Below are 18,456 nucleotides of genomic sequence, written 5' to 3' on the forward strand. Positions count from 1 at the left end.
GACTGAATCACTGAACACTAATCCGGAGGAAGGGAGGAGGGTAACGGAAAACAAGATTTGTTGAGATTTCTGTGGCACTGAGTAATTGCAACACCGTTTCTGGATGTTGCTGTTTCTACCTTTTAATGACACTGGCTGATGCTTTGACCGATTAGAAATGAACTCAGAAACCTTTTTTAAAATTTGGCAAAAACCAAACTACTTGAGGAGAAATCTTACAAAAGGCATAAAAGACGGATGTTTCTATCCAACCATGAAGTGACATCCAAGTGAAACGGTGAATGTCTTCACACATAATGAGGAAGAGTTGGATTAGACCAAGATCATGGGGCAAAGGCATACATGTTGAGATCTGATCGTAGTTCTAGGTTAGAAGTATTACTTTTTATTTAGTTTCCTTGTTCTTAAATGTGTTCATTCATAGGACTTGACAGGTAAACAAATAAAAGAACTATAATGTGCGTTTTAGTAGCTTTCGCCTCATTGTCTGTTTTTCCTGCTTTGGTTCAGTCTCGGTGCTCTCGTCAAATACATTTTCAGGTTAAACAGGCAGAATTTTTTCATTTAAAAAATGGATAATTCACTTGTTTTCTTCATACCACACCCAGGGCAAAATGTCAGGAAGAAATAATAAAAGGTTAACTGATGATTGGATTGAACAGCAAGACTGATTTCTGACTCTAGGAGCTGCTCAACGCAAACTTCAATTCTGATTTATTTTTTAATAACCATAATTAAGTTTACATTTATTAACACGACTTGAAAGCAGCATATGCAACAATCACCACTGAAAGATCTCGAGCCGTTTTTGAACCAAATATCACCAAACGTCCTGCTTTGTCAGATGTTTTGGATGTTGAGCTCTGGAAGCTAGCGCTAAGTGAGCCATAAATAATTCTATCAATAAATAATAATTTTGAAGTAGTGTGCCCAAACTTAAATGCTGCTTTTTAATACAGGACAGCACATGTTAAGGGTCATTAGTTCACCAGGTTAAAATAAACTGTAATTATCCTTCAAACCTGTGTCTGGTTAAAATAATAGTATATAATAATATATAAAAGATGGCTACAGCTACTGTGACAACACCCACAGGTTTTTCTACAACACGTGTTTTGGCCACCAACAAGCACTAATTAGCAGATATGTGTTTAATAGTGTGGAGTAAAACACTAATAAAATAACTGACATTTTCACACTGAAGTGCAGACTTCTGTTTTATACAGTAAGCCATATTATTTATGAGATAATTGTGTTGCACAAACAGCACATATATGGTGAATCACTGCAGCTCAGTGAATAAATTGGCAGAGATGATACCTAGCAGACAGCTGATGACTGCAGGTTTTGTATTGGCACACCTGTCAGGGTAGCCATGTCTCTAACTTTAAACCTTAACAGTGGTATGCACCTGTACTCGCTGTGGCTCAGGATGTAGAGCAGGTCATCTACTAACTGGAAGGTTGGTGGTTCAGTCTCCTGGCTGCTCCAGTGTGCAGGCCAGATATGCAAGATGGGCAAAATATTTAACTTTGAGTTGCTCCTGATATGAATGTTCAATATAAAGCACTTAGGTGTAGACAATGAGTGAAAGAGACGTATTGTGTGGAATGCTTGAGTAGAAAAGTGCTACACATTTAAATGAAATTCTTCCAAACACTGATGAAAAGGGTCAATTATCTACCATCAACAACTTTTAATGTACCAGGTTGTAAACATGCTCACAGTCTATGGAGACCGACTCAACCTTCACAGCCAACTTCACATTAGCTTTTCTAACTAGTTTCCTGAACTTTATATAGGGATGCAAATCAAGCTTCATCCACCTTGGCAAAACTGTCAAACAGAAAAATTGAAACTGACATTAGTCAGTCCTTCTGGAAGGCCGCCATGTAGCAAGTGGTTAGTTTAATGCATACTTTAAGTGACTGATGAAGCCAGAGTCAGTTTGAATCTTCTCCAACGTCCCTCTCATACGTTCAGCTTGACCAGAGACCAATGGGCCAAAGGTCTACCAACATTTACTCAATGTTTGGCCAATAACCCAGAAAATGAGGCACTTTCATGCAAAATTTGCTCTCAGCTATTTTATGGCCATGCCAGAAACTCACTTTGATCTGCAGTTATAAACAGTCATTAGGAGTACTTAGTGAAACTCTCTTTGCAGAAGGCTTTGTTGTAAGATGGCCGAGGCACCAAGTCTGTGTTCTTTAAAAGATCGCGTTTCTCTGTGACTCGAAAGAAAACAGTGAGGGCTGACCATGTTTTTGCAAATTTCTCAATGACAGATAGGCACAAGAAATACAGCTTTGAACCTGTTTGCCAGTGAATGCGTTTTCAGCAGACTTTGATCGGACGCAACGGCAGACCTGACATTATGCAAAACACGCCAGTAATTGATGACTTAGTGTAAACACCTGAGAAAACCCCAATACAACTGCATGATCAAATTTCCATTCCTGTAAGATCTCCTTCCCGTTCTGCTGGCTTGGCCCATTTATTCTGACAGCACAGCCAGTGAACCTTGATGTTTCTTAATCGTGGTCTTTTTTAATAATTTTGCTTTGATGGGCATGTAGGGAGATGTCATATTTACCACTATAAACCATAACCGGAGGGGAGGTGAACTTTTATTTCGGGACAAATAAAACCATTTAAAATCTGTGAAGCAGGTACTGGACCACTGAATACAGTTATTTGCTCAAAGAATGAAATGGATCTCCAGACAGCACTGCATGGGTATCTGAAAACAGCAAGAATGTCAAATGTAATACACAAAACATTACTCTATTCGATTTAGGATTCAGCTTCCAAAATTATGGACTCAAAGGTTAAAATCAATCTAATAATACTCCTGCACTAATATTCATTAGCTTAGCATCGTTGTGGATCAGCTGCCCTCCAGCAGATTTTGATACAGATGAACAATGTGTGTCACAGTGTCGTTATTATAGAACAAAAAACAAGTGCAATCCAGGATTCAGTAGTTTGTAGGACCAATTTTAGCACTTTTAACTTTGTTTATGCACAGCTCTCTTAAGGTCCCACCACAGCATCTCAGTCAGGTTGTGATCTAGATGTCAACTCCAACTACTCAGTTTTATGCAAATCTTTAGCCTTAAACAAAACAAATAAAATAATAAAATAAAATGAAAATGGCTAAACACACACGTGTTTACCACACTATGCGATACACAGCGTGTTACCAGCTTAAAACAACATCACCCACCTTTACTTGTGATGTATGACAGACCTAGTTCAACAAATGAGCTCGTTAGTGATGCAAAGTAGGAAAGCTATTGCAGTAATGGGTGCACCATTAAGTGTTATTATACTTGCTGAAGGAAACTCTGAAATACAGTCATGCAGAGTCTGTGGTGTGATGTGGCTATCTGGTATTGTTATGGTAACATATGTCTGCTCACAGGCAGATAGACATCATTTCCTGGAGACCATGTGCTGGTGCGCTAGGACAAAGAAACCTTGCAGGAAACATCATTAAACCGGATTCCCTGGCTGTGTGCCTGGCCCCTGGACTGCATCTTACCTCAGATGAACCGCTTCAGGAGTTCATCAGGACATGCGCCGAGACAGCTGAGCAGTCCTCGTCGGTGCTGCTTTCACCTCTCCACATGATCCAACCCAAGTGAGGCATGAACAGCGCCCAATCAGCTGCCCCGAATTAGGCTAGACTAAAAACAACATCACAACAAGAACACTCTGCTCAGTGTGTATCTCAGCTTGAAAAGGAGCAATTTAAACATGAATTTTGTCACGTGTGCTTAAATTTTGTACATTTTATTTATTTATTTTTTTCCGTGAGCCTTTCGAGCAGCATGACTGTGGGATGGAAAAGTTGGGCTGTCAGTTGATTCATCACAACTGTTAGACGGATTGGGGCAGAAATGATGAGTAATAAGTAACAGCACAAGCTATTTTAGTCATCATGTTGGTCGTTTTGGAATCTAAAATAGGTTTAAATCTTAAATCTTTAAGGACTTTGAGAACCCTTTTAGGGCTCTTTAAAAGAAACAACAATATCCCCCTGAGAGCCGAGGAAACAAGTATCTTTCAGTTTAACTTGTTTGTGATTATTTCGAGCTAAAGGAGCCCCCCCAAACACATGACAGATCATTGGAAAGGCCAGGATGTCCTCTTATTAGGGTAGCAATTAAAGAAATAAATCAAATAAGTCAAACGATAGAGCCCAAAAACAAATATCCATTAAAGGCGAAACAAATGAAAAGGCTGGTTCTCAGGAGCCAATACACAGCAAAACCTCAAAATACAGAGTCCAAAATCAGCTCATTTTATTCCAGTGGCTAAATTCATCTTGAATATACAGTGTATGATTGACTGCATATGAGTAAATGAAAACATTGTAGAGCACTTTGTAGTGTATAACTAGGTTAAAAGGCATTCTTTAAGAGCACAGCATTTAGGATATCAATTACAACTATTCTGTTTTTTGAATGTGTTTTAGCCTTTAACAAAATAAACAAAATAAAAATACCTTTAAATGAGTAAGCACACAGGTGTTTACCACACTATGGATTTCGAGGTGTGCTGCCTGCTTAAAACAACATCGCCCACCTACTTTAGCATATTCACTATGAGGTACGACAGACCTGTTTCAACAACAGCTCCTTACTAATGCACGTTGCTGTAGTATTAACGAGTGCACTGGAAGTATTATATTTACTGTGATGTCCATAGGACCTCCGTGTACAGGCTATTTATAGTCCAAATGTGGTCACTGTGTGTTTTCAATATCAAACTTAGACTCATTGTAGACGTGGTTTTTATACTGCTTCTATAGGCTCTGTAGGCCTGTTTTCTATTGGTTAGTTTTTCTGCAGCTTTATTTAGACTTTTCTATGCGTCTCCAGTTATCATCTGTGGCTGCAACAATCAAATGAAGTTAATGGAAAATGATCTGGAGCAGTATGCTACCTTCTTCTGACACCTTCAGGATGTCTATATCTATAAATCAGCAAATATCTATATGATCTTTACATATCATGAATCCCAATTTGTTTGATAAATTATTGATATATTATGCTAATTTCACCATCCACCTCTGAATGATTCTGATGTTTTCCATTTGCATTGTTGTTTCATACATCACACTCAATGCAAGTTGTCTGTCTGTAACGTGGTCACCAGAAGCTGTGTCTGGAACAGAAGTTTGTTCATCTCATTGTTAAATGGAATCAACAATTTGAGAGACTGCAGGAGGCCTGACTTAACATTTTTGAATTACATAATTCATGTAAGACTGGAGGTACTGGAATTCAGAGGGTATCATCCAACTGCTGCCCTCCTTAATGTGTCTGTAGCAGATTAGCTAATGAGCTAAAAGGTTTGTAAACTGTCAGTTAGCAAGCTTGGAGAGCTTTGTGTTTCTTCTTCATTGGTGCACAATATTAAACAGCCAAATTTAGGTGATCAGTGACTTGACCGGCAATTAATTTGAATTATGTCAAAAATCTTGTTGACCCATTTTTTTCTTAAGGACGACTGTCTTTCGGATGTTGCTTTGTGCTGTCACCGCTACTTTTAGTCCATTGTCATTTTAGCCTCTTTAATAATCGGCTGCAATAATTAAAACACTGACACTGCGATCGTGTTTTTAAATCTCACTGTATAAAGTGATAGTATAAATGGGCTGCTTATTTTCTGAACTTGCATAGAATTAAGAGCTAATTTAACAGCTTGTTGTTGGTGGGAATCATTAATTTTCAATTATATAACCACCAGTCACCACTGTTTTGTGAAACGCACTGCTAGCTGTAAACAAACAAAAAAACTAAAACCGTAAAAAGAATTCAAAGCAGCTGATTGTCCTATTTTACAGGAGTCTTGCTAATTAATCTGTTGAAATCTCCCAATTCTTTGAATCTTTGGGCTGAAGGAGGGACAATACTCGGTGTATCAATGCTCAATCAACAATCATTTATTTCCATATAATCAGTGTTGGGACTAACGCGTTATTAAGTAACGCGTTACAGTAACTACGTTATTATTGTGGTAACGAGCACGGTAACTAGTTATTATGCCAAAATCAGGAACGCGTTACTCGTTACTGGGATTTAGACAGGGTCGTTACTCGTTACTTCGTGTGGTGGCTATCGCGGAGCTTCCACAGATTCAGTAACATTAGCAAGTGGTGGAGGCAGCAGGTGGATGAAGGAAAAGGGAGGCAGAAGGAAAAGAGACCCGAGGCGGCCGCCGGTCCAAGTGTGAACTGAACTTCAGGTAAGAAGTTATGACCTGCAGTCTCTCTGGGTCAGATATAAACCAAGTTTAGGTGGAGTTTATTTTCGTTATGCTGACTTTTTCCGTACTGCGTGCTAGCTAGCATGACGGAGTTTCTATGCAGCTGGGTGGGTGCTATGAAGTTAATGATGTTGAACTTTATTTTGTTCATAAGTTATTAGAGTTGCCAACCGTCCCGTCTGGTATTCAGAGAAAATATTACGCGTTTCTTATTGAGGTGAAAAGGAACAGTTTGTCCCGTAATTCAGCTACAATGAAAAAGACACAAAGCTGGAGTTATTCTGTGTCTTTGCTGCACAGCTGCCTCTTCTCCTCTCATTCTCCCACCTCCCTCTCCTGTTTCTACTTCAATCATGAAAACTGATCAATGATCATCTGATCGGCTTTTCTCTCTTGTTTGTTTATCGCTCACTTTGCACCGAAAGAGGAAACCAGCGGATGTCGCGCTAAACAACAGCAGCACGTTTAAGCTTGATCAGCTGTTGTTAGAATTTATTTAATATTAATTTCTAGTATCAGCTGATGTTTGCTGGAGCCACAGTTCAAAAAAGCTGCTGGTCATGATGTCGGTTTGGTTATGTGGTGAGAGGGAAACATGAAGATGAAACCAGGAGATGTCCTTACTGGATCATCAGAGCTGAACAGTGATGGAGAAACAGGTTTACCTTTTAGGTGACATGAATGAGTTGAAGGGAAGTTATGAACTGTTTCTGAGAGACAAATAACCCCAGGATCCTTTTTTAGGTAGCTGACAGCTGGTAACTGTGCAGGTGCGGATCTAGCAAAGTGTTGCCAGGGGGGCATGTAGGGCATTAACAGGGAGAGGGGGGCACAAGGAAATACTTTTCTTTCTTATTATCATTTAAAATGTCTAGCTTTTAAAAAATAATTATCTGAATTACAACAAACGATTGATAGATTGATGCATATATACCATCAAAACAGTGTACATCACTGTCACAACAGTGTTTTCATTCAAAGGCTTTAAGATTTTTCCTATAATGGTGGGCCAGTCTCTAGTCAAAATACCCGGGCCAATTTTCTGTCCCAGTCCAGCCCTGTATGCAGCTCATCTGCAGTCTGGTGTTGCCTACATCTTCCTATTCAGAAGGCAGAATTTCAGAGTTCTGAGTACAATCGAAAGCACCACGACTGCAGTTTTTGTGTTGGATGTAAAAGGCGCACATGACTCTGTGACGTAGGCTAGAATCATGGCAGCAGTAAATGACGGTCCAGGCGTGGGATTTCTCTCGTGGAAATATGCACATTATCTTTTCCTTTCTATTGGTAGGTGGCACAGTGCACTGTGGCAAGTAAGCAAGCTAGAAGACTGGCAACGTTATGGAAGAAACACATTAACAAGAGAATTCTGAGTAAAACCAAAGTTACTTTCCCTAGTAACTAGTTACTTTGAAAGTAACGAGTAACTTGAAGTAACTGAGTTACTTTTGAGAGAAGTAACTAGTAATGTAACTAAGTTACTATTTTAAAGTAACTTACCCAACACTGCATATAATTCAACAGTCAGAGCATTACAACGTCCGGACGGGAGAGATGCTACCAGAGGGTCAGGCACATGTCTCAAAATGGTGACGGGTTGCTCAGCTTTTTATAGTCTCTAGTGGCCCCCAGCTAGTCGTAAAAGCCAAAACATCACATTTTTTCTCTGTTACAGCGCCTAAGTTATGACCTCGGCAGTTGTTTCTCTGCTTTCTGTAAGGTGGGGGTGTGGAATGTGGTCTATCTATCTCCCCTGTCTTTAGACACAGAGTCTCCTGCTTACAACCTTCTCTTCATGATTCAACAATTAAGCATGTCAAGAAAACAGTGTAACACATTCCCAGCAGATCAAGGATACAGAGTGATGCACATTTATCTAATGAACTAATATGTGAATATGTTCTGTTAACTCAAAAGTATAATGAGAACTACACTACATACAGCTCACACACTCTATATTAAAGGGTATAATGTGATCTACAGCAGTATTCTAATTCAACTACTTTGATTACATATCTAAGGTAACATATAATAACAGAATAATCTAATTAATCCCACAAATATTCCTGCTATCAAATACATGATAATCATCAGAATTTCCTACAAAAGTCAGATCTGCAGCTCCTTATTACAACTTTACGTTTATCACCTGGACAGCTTTCTGTGACATCCAGCTACAAAACTAATATTCATCTCAATTTAATTATAGATAAAAAAAATATTCTGTTATACTAATTATACTACAAATGTTACATTGATACTAGTAATAAATAATAAACACAGTAAAAGCCACCAAAGTATGAAGGCACACTGTGGTTCCTAAATTATTTTCAAGGAACAAAAAAATCTCTTCCCCTCCTGTTTTAAATTATCAACATCTTTGTGGTGTGTTAGATAGATGTAGCTTAAGCAGCAGACACGTTGACAAGCCAGCTCGTGGACTGGACCAATCTGCAGAGCAGAAAGAAGAACTCTCAACAGAAGAGAGTCTTATACAAAACACATATAAAACACTAAACTACAATGAATTTGGCCTGGACCATATATAGCCACAGTTTTAAATGCACATTTTTTTAATGGCCACTAGGGGATGAAATGTGTGGTTTGAAAAAGGGCTTCATGTCCTATAGAGGTCGACAGCATTTAGCCAGTGTTGGGAAGGTTATTCCACTACAGATTACAGAATACATGCCCCAAAATGTATTTTGTAACGTATTCCGTTACTCAATGAGAGTAACGTATTCTGAATACTTTGGATTACTTAATATATTGTCATGCTAAATGAATGTACTATTGCTGTGTGATTTATTACTATTAATGAACATTGTTAGCTGGTGTTAGCGGAGGCTAGTTCATAGACTGCAGACTGTTAGACTTGATGGATAACATTAACAACCTGCTACCTGCAAATAATCATGTGCAGTTCTGAAAGCAGTACCAACTAGATTTTTCAATCTTAATGGAAAATGAGTAACAGTAGGGTGGACATAAGGTAAGGCTGCACCTTTTGCAGTGATCTCATAAAGAAAACTATTTCTGTACCAGTAATGTGTTTTCTTTCTGTCTGCTTTCAGAACTGCACATGATTATTTGCAGGTAGCAGGTTGTAATGCAGCCTTCAGTAATGGTAATATATTACACAGCAATAGTACATTGAAGATGCTGAAGTGGCATGTAATCCAGGTAGCTACCACAACCAAAACAAGGTAGTTGCAGTAGGCTAATGTGAGTTTTTAAACAAGAACTTACTTCCAGATGTTTCTTTAGGTTGGAGGTGGAGTCTTTTGACACTGAGAGCAGCTTGGTTGCACGGTTAGATTCCACCCTTTCTTCTTCAGATGTGAAGATTTAAGCAGTAACTGTAACAGGATACAGTTACTCATATTTTGTATTTTAAATACGTAACGCTTGTTCATGTATTCCGTCACCCTCGAACACTACATTTAGCCATTTCGTAATTTTTTTGGAGCATGTTTCAGAAAGGAAGATTATCCAGGATATGCTCATTGATTACAAACTTATGACTGATTACTCAGCAATCATCACGGGTGTGGCAAAAACACTCATTTCAAGGCTTCAGAATCAGACTTCACAATGTCTTAGGTGAGGTGGCTACATCCACTTTTATGCTGCCTATGGATATGCTAAGGAATCATAAGGATCTGTTGCTATTATATTGTCTGCTTGTTTATGTATATATGGGCTTCGCACTGAGGAAAGAACGCCAAAACTGAATTACCCCCAGGTGACCAAGTTTGATTTCTGTACATGAAACTAAACAGCTACTTTTACAAACCTGTACCAGGACATTTAGTCAGTAATGTAAAATTGTATGACCTCCTTTGCACAACAGTCATGTGGAATATGATCATTTTAATAGATGAAGAATTAATTTAAGGTTTAAAACATGGAAAAGAACCTCATTGGTTGTTATAGAATTTATTCATGTCATGATAAATGCATAGAAGGAATTTTCAGTGTTTACACACAGCAAAAACATACAGTACAGCTTTTAAGTTCTATTTTGGCACATAAGATTCAGTAATAAAAACTGGCTGACACAGAAAGGCTCTGACGAGCTGTGATGGCATTGTGTATTAAGAACAAACCTCCAACAGCAACACTTTCATAGTCCTAATTAAAGGTAGACTGCACTAAACCTTTTAGCTGCATTCAAAAGCAGCATGCCAGATCAAAGGCTTTAACTAATTAGCACAGACACCACTATGGCCCGCCTTTCAGTTTGGTTTTGAGTGTTTCCAAACAGCTTCCAGGATAAGTACCCCAATACGGCTTTCACGCTGTTCAAAGATGCACCTTTGAATCTTTCAAATAACTGCAAGTCTGCATTACAGCCATAAACTTTCAGAGTACAGCTGTAGCAATGGCAAACAACAAACATGAAGATTACAGCCACTTCAGGTCTAATCAGCCACAAAATAGCAAAGAACAACTGAATGCAATGACAAACACTAGGATTAAAACCCTCGTACCACCTTCACGGTGATATTGCAGAACCCTTGTCTGCTGTTATTAAACACTTAAACATGCTTTCATTGTATGTTACTGGGCCAAATGGGGAAAGTATTTTCACACTTAATAATCTGAAGCCAAATCCAAACTGTAGCCTCAACAGCAGAAATGAATTAGTACAAGGGGTTTAAGGTTTTCTTTTTTGATAATTATTTCCATCCATTTTTTTAAATACACATTCAAAACAGGGTTGTAGCTTGGCTGTAGCCAATGCCTGTTCACTATAGGGTGAAAGGTGATTGGTCCCAAATCCACCACATGGTTAACACTGAGGGACAACTGCACAACTACCCTACGACCAGTTTAGTTACCATTCAACTGAACATGCATGTCTTTGGCCTGTGGGAGGAAACTATTTAATATTCCAGAAAAAGGCATCCCAACATATAGGGCAACATTTACTGTGTAAGTGCGAATACCTACGTTTTTGTACTTGTTCAATCAATCAAATTACTCTGAATTTAACACTTAAAGCATGCATTGTACCTAATGTGGTTTTGACAGTTGCAACCAGGAGTGTTCATTTAGTATGAATGAGAGAGGAGGGTTCAGAGTGAGTTCATAATTTGATGTGGGTGGATGAGTCAAAGCTGTCGCTGCAGTGCCCAAGCTTTGGCTCAGTCCTGTAATCCTAATATGTTTCGGGGAGAGCACCACATTTTCACCTTTCTGCCTAAAGCAGCCTCAGATAGGTTGCCAGTGACCTGGTGGATGTAAAAAGTTGAAAGCCATTTTTGTAATGCTAAGTGAAAAAAGTTGTTTACCATAGTGGGATGCTTGGGTGGATTTCACGTTCACACAGCATTTATGGCCACGTGTCTGTTGATGTTCTAAATACATGTAGCTGGTTAACTAGCTTTAGCTATACCGACACCAGCGGTAACCAGTATTTGCAATGTGGCCATCATAGCTGCAAGGCCAATTATAAAGTGCTCACAAAATGTTTTCCATTGATGTTTGTCTTTTGATTTGGGGTAGATGGACACACACAAAACTGTACATATAAAAAATAGCAACTTTAAATTCTCCTATATGTACATGAACAAATACATCATTGCAATGCCAAAAACATGAGACACCCAGAATAAAATGAATGTTAAATGATTCCACAGCCAACACTGATGTATGCATCAGTGTACATCAGATTTAAGAATATGTATACATATTCTTAAATCTGACAAAAGTTTCTTGTTTTGAGAAGAAAAAAAATCTGCCAGTGGGCTGAGCAAAAGTTCCTTGACTAGAATTGTTAAAACTAGAAATTAATCGATGCCTTTTAACTAGACAAAACTGTCTAAAATTTGTGCTTAAATGAAGAAAATTTGACTTATTACAAGGAAAGAGAGCCCTGCGACAGACTGGCAACCTGTCCAGGGTGTGCCCCGCCTCTCGCCCTATGACAGCTGGGATTGGCTCCGGCGCCCCCCGCGACCCTGAAAAGGATAAGCGGTAGCGAATGGATGGATGGATGGACAAGGAAAGAGACTGAATTGTTTCTTTCTTGATTGAGTTAAATATAAGAATTAAATCTCAACTCTGAGAACAATAATTAGAAAAAATTGCTGAGAATAAGACACCATCTGTTCAAAAAGCTACAAAAAATATGAGACTTTATCTTAAAGCAAGACACCAGAAGCACTCTTATTTTTTGCACTTTTATTGACACAGCAACGGGTCAGTAACTCAACTTTAACAGTACTGAGGTCTAATTCCAGGAGACTCATGTCTCACAGTGTAACATGGCCACTGTAAGAAGTGCATATTCCAGATACTCTTAACAGGAATAATAACAGTATAAAATACTCATGACTGAATGTATCAAAGATACATTTTGCTGCAGCTTGAAGCAATCAGCATTCAAAATCCTAGATTGCATAACTTTTTAGAAGAACAGCTTTAAAGATCACACAAACAAACGTGTCTTACATGAAGATGCAGCGACTGAGCATAACAGAGTGGAAAAGGTTACAGCTCCTGGTATTGCATAAACAGATTATTTTGATTTTGTGCAAAAATTATGATTACTTCACATTTTAATATTTTTAATGATAACATTATTAGGTTTTTAATGTCCCTTACTGCAGAATAAAGATTTCTTATGAAAGTTTGGCTTTGTTTTGGTTTTATCTTTAGCTCCATTCTAAGAAAATGACCAGCTTCAAGTGTCCTCAGTGTAGGACACATACAGGATGTCATGCTGAAATGCAAAGCACTTACAATAGAAGCCACTAGAAACAAATTATTCCAGCCTAATTGATGACATTTATGGCACTTGTTTTCTGTGCTGACTGATATGCTGCTCAGTGCTTTGCTGCCTGCTTTTAAATCAGATGTCACTCTGAACATAAACACAAGCTACATGTGATGTCTCTGATGTTTCTACCCGTGCTGATGCTACCGTGACTAAAGCTAGCCAAGCAGCAGTAAATATGTGAAGTAAGGCAGAAGGATATACTCATCAAATAAACAGGATCATAAGAATATAAGACCATGAGCACTACAAATGTAACAGAAATATGCTGACATAAAATGGCATGTTATTTGAAATCTACATGAAACAATGACACAACTACTTTTTTTTCAATTTTTCTAATTTTTTTTTTTTTTTTTACCAATTGTCCAAATTAGTCTGTGATTGGCCTTAGTGTGACAGAAATCATATTTATATACAACTAAATATGTCTCAGCAAACATGTTTTAAATGGATGCTTCCTCACTTGATGACGAATGATCCTTTTCCATATTTGCTGAGTCTTAAATTTGATGTCAGTGAGCTTATCAGTGGTTGGTGTTAAAAAAAGCCCCCAAATCCCCTATGAGCAAGCACTTGGCGACAGTGGAGAGGAAAAACTCCCTCTTAATGGGGAGAAACCTCTGACAGAACCGGGCTCAGGAAGGGGTGGCCTTCTGTCTCGACCGAGAGGGGTTCAAATGTTCACTGACAATTTAGTTGTATATAAATATGATTTTTAGGACGTGATGTTGAGACCAATTAGGTGAAATTGGGGACGCGCACAGTTCCGCTTCTTCTTGTTCTTCTTCTTACTTGGCGGAGTCTCTGGCAGGCTCTTAACTTCAGTCTCGAGTTCAGCCACCTTGACATTGAGCATTTTCTGTTTGTCTTGTAGACTTTGCAAAGATTCCTGTACAGAGAATGCAGCTGACTCTTCTTTTTCTATCTTCTGTTGTTCTGTGGTGTCTTTTTCTTTCTGAGGCTCCTGCAGAGACATTGCAGTGGATGGCAGTGAGTCCTCTTTTTCCATCTTCTCCTGTTCTCCAGTCTCGTTTTCTTTCAGAGGCTCACGTTTGAGCATTTCATTTGCAGCAGTGGAATTTTGTTCTTTGTGCTGCTGTGGGATTTTAAGGGAGGAAGCTTTGGCCTCTCTCAGCTCTCGCTCAAGAGACTCTACCTTCAAATCATGAAGGGCCTTGTTGGGGCAGAGCTGGGATTTCAGGTCACTGATTTCCAGGTTGAGTGTCTCCTGCTCCTGCCTATGTTTAACGGCCTGCTCTTCAAGCTGATTTTGAGCTGCTAGGAGCTGTTTATGGAGCATCTTAATCTGCTCTTGCTGAATCCTACATTTGAGCTCAAATTCAGCCTCCTTAGAGGACTTCAGTCCTACAGAGTCAGTGTGTGAAGCCTCTGTGGTTGGAGTGGCAGACTCCACACACTGCTCTGTGGTAGGGTGGCTGATTTGGTCCTGCAGGGTAACCATCACCTCATCCAATATGACAATAGCTTCATTGTCATTTGCGAGAGTGTCTGTCTCACTGATGTCATTGGGCTTATTACCAGAAGCCTCTTCCAGCTGCTCTAAGAGGTCTTTAATCATTTCCTCATGATTTCGCTTGTTCTCGTGAATTTGTTCATGAAGCTTGTTCACCTGAAACTGGTGATAAGAGGCCCTCTTGTTTGCACCTACCATTTTCCAGTAAAGGTTGTTCTGATGGTATTGGGAGGCTTCCAGTTGGTGTCTGAGAGCAGCAATCTCGTGCCAGGGATTAAACGGGGGTCTAAATGTGGGAATGGGTTGATATTAGCAAGTCCCTCCATTAGGCCCAGGGTTTGGTCTGCTGAGGTTCTTCCCATTTCCCTCTCTCTCCATGTCCTCCTTTGCATTTGAAATGGGGAGGGATTCAGCCTTTTCTTTTTCAGAAGTGGCTTCAGTGTTTTTTTGCATTTCTTCTTTTTCCGGGTTTGCTCCATCACCCATGCTGTTTTGAGCTTCAAGAAGAGCCCGAGTAATTGGTCTTCTTGGTTCTTCAGCCACTCTTTTCTGTTTTTGCTTTTTTTGTTTCTTTGGTTTCACAACCATTTCCTTTGGTGGTTGTGCCACAGGAGACTTTTCAGTATTTGGTTGTGCGGCTTTATCAACCTCAGGTTTTGGTCTTTCTAAGACTTTTGGTGTGACCAGCCTCTAACCAGCCAACAAAAACATGTGTTCATAATACAAAACAAGTTTACTTTGTGAAATGTTAAAAGGTACAAAAAATAAAACAATAAAATAAAACAGATTTATTGTCTTAAATTTAGCCAGTCCATCTTGTTTTGAACATTACAAGCTAGTTTCCAGTCTCATGTGTGAGATGATTAGACTTGTTTCAAGTATATATTACTTATTTTTCTTAGTTACTCTGTAAATCTAAAAATGAACCATTTTACATTTATTTCGGGGCGATCGTGGCTCAAGAGTTGGGCGTTTGTCTTGTAATCGGAAGGTTGCCGGTTTGAGCCCCAGCTCCGACAGTCTCGGTCGTTGTGTCCTTGGGCAAGACACTTCACCCGTTGCCTACTGGTGCTGGTCAGAGGGCCCAGTGGCGCCAGTGTCCGGCAGCCTTGCCTCTGTCAGTGCGCCCCAGGGTGGCTGTGGCTACGCTTTAGCTTGCCATCACCAGTGTGTGAATGTGTGTGTGAATGACTGAATAAAATAAATAATGAATAATAATAATAATTTAAATGAATAAAATACTGCACATTTATGAATGACATCTTTACCTATAGATTTAAGATTCATTTCCGACAGATTATGATTAATCATATAAACTATTGTACGTTGGAGATGTGAACTTACTTCCAATTATTTATGTTGTAAACTATTAATATAAATCAGGTCACTTTAACCTTGCTGAACTGAGGTAACTTTTTTTCTTATGGATGAAGTGGCCTAATCTGAGCTTTGATCATTTGTTGAATGATTTGACAAGCAGTTGGGCACTATTAGTTTTAGTTTGAAATAGCCTTGTCATAAATTTTATGTGAGCAATTTTATAAGACTTAACCATGGAATTAACACGGGCTCTACTTAGTCTGTCTTTTGCACCTTATCCAGGTGTCTGATTGCATAGACTTTGGATCCATGGCAGGTGGTGTCTTGACTCAGTTTTTCTTTTGACCCAAACATATGTTTTTCTGTCCTCAGGGAAAAGTTCTGACAAAAGCTACACCAGAAAATCATGGAGGGTTTGGATGATTGCAACCTTTCGGTTCTAAATGGTAGGCCAAGCATATGCATATTTATGCAAATTAATGTCTAAATGAATTTTGTGTTGCACACACTGACAGTGATCCTACATAGAATCAGTTTTATGTTGTCAAATCAATAAAATATTTAAATTACATATAAAATGTATTTGACAAAATGACCATTTGGAATTGTTTCCTTTTTTGGACAGTGACATGTATACATTTAAAGAGATGTACAACTTTGACATTTCTGAAAGTTACTGACTTTTATTTACAGCTGCCAACATAGACGAGGTCTTGCTCCACACCCTCAGTAGGGGCGATTTAAGGGACCTGCTTCCAGGGCCTGAACATTTTATGAGGAGGAAACAGTTGTGGGCTCAAGTTCACAAAGAGGCAAGTTTTGCCACTTTCGATTTAAAAACACCTAGCACGACACATTTTGTTTAGGACTCCTGTAATATAACTATTTTTGTTTTCTTATTTAGGATGAAACTAAAGAAAAGGCGTCTCATGGATATCTCACCATGCGACCAGGGAGAAGATTATGATGCAGATTCAAGTGGTGGATCAAACATGCTTTTGCCACCAAGGAGCAGTTCTGGTGACGACAGTTGTAAGTGAAACATTACAATTATGGCTATAATATTGAATATTCAACTGAAAGTTGATTTAGTTCTTTCTTTCCTCTTCTGTTTAAACATAGCCCTGTTCAGAGCACTACCAACTCTCTTCCCATCATGAGCTGCACCACCCAAGAAGATGGGACATGCCAGTGAAGCACTGATTCATGTCCTTCAGGTCTGGGTTTCTTCACATTTGTTATCAAATAATGCCCCTAAAGCCTTCACTTTAACAGATTATTTGGCATATGGCCTTTTTATCCATGCCAAGTCCTCCAACAATGTAGTTTATATTTGGAAAAGTGTGCAGAAATCTGAAATGGCACAAATACTGATAGATCAAAAATTTCAATAAAAATTAATAAAGAAAATCATAAAGAAATTAAAAACAAAATGGAAATAATTACATATTTAACTATCACAGGTGCAGTACCTTTGTCATTTCCTAAAGTGTGTAAAGACATAATCCTAACGGTGATGAGGCAGAATTTATTACATTTTTCAATGGCATGAATATTAGGGAATTTCTATACAGTATTTGTCAATCTAAAGAAAAATAACATTAATATGGTCTGTAGCACATCTGATCTATGGTTGTCATCATTCATATATCACCCCAAGGGTGCACCCCAAAGGGATCAATAAAGTGAAGTCTAAGTCTAATACATACTTGTGGTTAAGTATTTGAACGACCCTGATAGCTTTGGAGTTTCTCCGTACATTGTAAAATTTTCTTTGTTTTTCTTTTTGCCAACAGAAGATCCAGCGTCAGCCCTGTTCTGCTCTTAGAAGGGTCCCGTTGTCTTATTGCAGTTGGAACCACTCCCATCACCACATTTGCCACAGATGACCTTGGAGAAGGTTTGCTGTATCTTATGGCATACTACTACACCCTGCATCTCACCTATCCTAAATGTGTGGCAACGCTTCTGTCTGTCATTGAGACTGAAGTGTTAAAGGACAAAATCCATGAGCAAGACACCACAGGCTCATACAAAAAAGTCATGGCAGGCTGTAGAAATTTTTATTGAAACGTAGAGCTGTTTGAGCAAGATTAGGTCTGTGTTGGAAGGTTTGGACTTGATAGCTTTGAAGTTGCAATTTACACTTGAATTCTTTTTTTTTTAATTCTTATTAATGTAATACAGAGTACTTTCTTTCTTTAAACACATCTGTTCTGCAAATTCTGTTTAAAATTGCAAATGCTCTTTTTATTACATTTTATATGTTGAGTAGCTAACTGGTTTAGTACGGAGCCCCGCAGGGGACATGGGAGAAAAAAAAGTTTTGTGAGATCTCGCAAAACAAACTCGGGATCTCGCAAAAGTTTTAGCCGCCAGCTCGAAGCCGACCGGGAGGTCCAGGCACGATGTGCCGGGAAAGCGGTGTTCCTCCCGGCTGTAGTAGGTCTCGACCTCCCGTTAGCTTCGAGATGGTTGATGTCAGATCTCCGAAAACGTCGGAGCACTTTTGCAAATATGTGATGTCTTGTAAACCGAGCAGATATCTGACATTTACACAACTACATTCACGCCTCAAAATATCTTAAAAGTGTAT

The sequence above is a fragment of the Diplotaxodon limnothrissa genome, linkage group LG5 (genome assembly GCF_057381915.1).
Source record: "Diplotaxodon limnothrissa isolate DT_005_m linkage group LG5, D_limnothrissa_male_GT1.1, whole genome shotgun sequence".
NCBI classification, from domain to species: domain Eukaryota; kingdom Metazoa; phylum Chordata; class Actinopteri; order Cichliformes; family Cichlidae; genus Diplotaxodon; species Diplotaxodon limnothrissa.